Consider the following 2838-nt stretch of genomic DNA (forward strand, 5'->3'; position numbering starts at 1 on the left):
AAAAAAACATTATTAAAAACTACTAACCTTTCCATTTTTATTTAACTAAATTACTTAATTTACTTACCTAAATTATTTCTTAACAAGTAAAAAAGTCTAAGTTCGGGCGGAGCCGAACATTAAATACCCGGCGCAAGTATTCAATATAGTTTTTTCACCTTTTCGAAAACCACCGCTACATAGTAAGCAGTGGTGGTTTTACGTATATTTTAAACATCTTCGATGAGATAAACTTATATAGATATATGTGGGCGGCACCACGCCCATTTTCCAAAATTCCATAATAATGTTACTTCTTTTCAAGGGATTGTTGTTAGTATCAATTTTAAGTAAAATTAGTTTCCTTAAATTTCGAAATATCAAAGTTTGAAACATTTCTGAAAATTACCGTTATATAAATGTGGGCGTAATTTTAGTCAGATTTCAAAACTTTCAACGTTTTGCCTTTATGGGGCAACCACAATAATCGTACCGAGTTTGGTACACATTGATCGAGCGGTTACCGAGATACACATATGTATGTGGTTATAAGTGGGCGGGGTCACGCCCATTTTTCAACCTTCTATTATAAGCCTATTTTTTGCTAAATAATTATTGTGAATATCAATTTTGAGTGAATTATCTTCAGTACTTACTTAAATATCGCAGTTTTAGTATTTCTGGAAATTACCGTTATATGGGAAGTGGGCGCGGTTACAGTCCGATTTCGCCAATTTTCAATACCAACCTACCTTGGATTAATGGAAACCTACATACCAAATTTCGTTGAGATATCTCAATTTTTGCTCGAGTTATCGTGTACACGGATTTAATGCATTTCTATTTAAATATCCTGCTCTTCGCAAATACTTTTTCGAATTGAGGACAAATAAAAGGAAGAACGAAATTTCATATTATCATTTTGAAGTTATGTCTGACGGAGTTCAAATATGGGACCTCCTACAGCAGAATATGGAAACAAATATGAAATGTAATAAAATAAATAAATAAAAATATTTTGTTTTTACTATTGATATTTTATGTCCAAAAGTAGTTAGTTACATCAAATTCAGACTACATTGACTACATCTAATGCAGAGGTAAACTACCCTTGACTATTTCGCGGCCATCGCCATATAAATATAGTTTTGCTTTCGTCAAAGAAAATATACAGATAATAAGTGACTTTTAGCTCCTTCCCAATCAACTTAAAGTTAGCTTATAGTTAAATACATTTCCTGCGGGGTACCTATACGCGTGCATGTGTGCGTACGGTGCTTTCTTTGTGCACTTTTTGCTCCGTTTTAATTTATAAGTTGGTTAAAAGCAAACTTAAACTTGTTTTCGCAAATTAGTTGCTTTTGAACCACTGAGAGATTTATATCATAATTTGTTAACATTAGCTTAAAAAACATTTGGAAAAATGCGCTTTCTTATTTTGGTGTTTGTAGGTAATTATAAATCATAACATAGCAATAAAATGTGCATGAAAAAAATTTAAATTAATTGTTCAAGTAATTGCTGATTGAATCATTGAGGAATTAGACTGGGTGATGTCATACGAATCCAGCAAATGATATAAATATGTTTGTACAATGTGAATAACGTACTGGAATAATAGAAGTAGAAAAGTGAAAATAAATCAAACTTCGTAAGCAATAATAGGTTCGTTCGCGTAGCTGTTAATTGTTCATGTTTAACCTAAACTTACAAGTTTTTGCGTTCGCGTACGCAAAAAACTTGCAAAGTAGGGGAAATTGAGAGAGCAAAGTGACATTTCATTTTGAGGGGAAGCTGCTGGTTTCTGCTGGAAAAATTTTTGCCAACAGCAATTTGCCAACAGGAAAACAGCTGATCAAAAACAGCTGGTTGGCATTTACGCAAATCACAAAATTGAATTTGATGGTTTGGAAGTTAAAAATTACAAAATGCGACTAATTAAACTTGTAAGAAATAAGTAGTTATTTGTTTAATCAATAAACTGTGTCAGTATAACACTTTGTGATGGCTCTTCGTACGTTTTAAATTTTACACTTTTGAATGTAAACAAAAATTATATCAGCTGTTCATCTAATTTGCAAGTTTCTGCAAATTTTCTGTTCGCGTACTATTTGGGATATTTTTCTCTTGTGAGAGAACATATGACATTTCGCCAGAATTTGGCAGTTGGTTGGTTTTTACTGGAGATTTTAAACGAACGCACCTAATAAAGTGATTTTTATTGGTTATATATGCAGCATGATTCAGTAATAACAGGTTAGATAATAGTTGTGTTTTTTTACAAATTATCCAGTAACTTGCCAGCAACTCTCCAGTAACTTAATTTCTAGGAATTCGCTCTCATAGAAAAAATTTACAAAAAAGTACGTGAACGCTTTTCCAGTAATAATTTGCAAGTTTCATGAACAGCTGATAAATTGGTTGTTTATTCGCAGCATATTCCTAATAAAACAATATATTTTATATTTAAATATGTTTATTTTGTGAATTTCCACAATAAAAAGCCACAAACAGTTTCCTTATTAGTTTAAATTTCGTCCAGCAACTGCGATCAGATGTTTTTCGTACTGGCAAATTCTTACAAGTAAAAATTTATCCAGTAAAATTCAGTAAAAACTTGCAACTTCAGCTGTCATTTTTCGCTCTCTCAATTTCCCCTACTTTGCAAGGTTTTGCGTACGAAAACGCTAAATCATGAAAATTCGTAAAAACTTTAACTGGTTTTTACTGGAAATGAGTAAAAAAACGCAACTAACGATTGACAGCGTCATTTTGACACTGCTTTACAAAGGTTGCAATTACCAAGAAGGGAAAAGGGGGAGAGATTGAAATTCCTTTATGCGAAAATGGTACCTAGTA

At 32.2% G+C, this 2838-nt stretch overlaps 1 protein-coding gene across 1 annotated transcript in view; it reads right to left on the reverse strand.

Annotated features, from left to right (window-relative positions):
* The window catches only part of LOC118747699, a 93021-nt gene that overhangs the window by 89887 nt on the left and 296 nt on the right, over window positions 1–2838 (reverse strand). The window lies entirely within an intron of this gene.

This window comes from Rhagoletis pomonella, unplaced genomic scaffold, assembly GCF_013731165.1.
Source record: "Rhagoletis pomonella isolate Grant_MI unplaced genomic scaffold, Rhpom_1.0 Rhpom_scaffold_00001, whole genome shotgun sequence".
NCBI lineage: Eukaryota > Metazoa > Arthropoda > Insecta > Diptera > Tephritidae > Rhagoletis > Rhagoletis pomonella.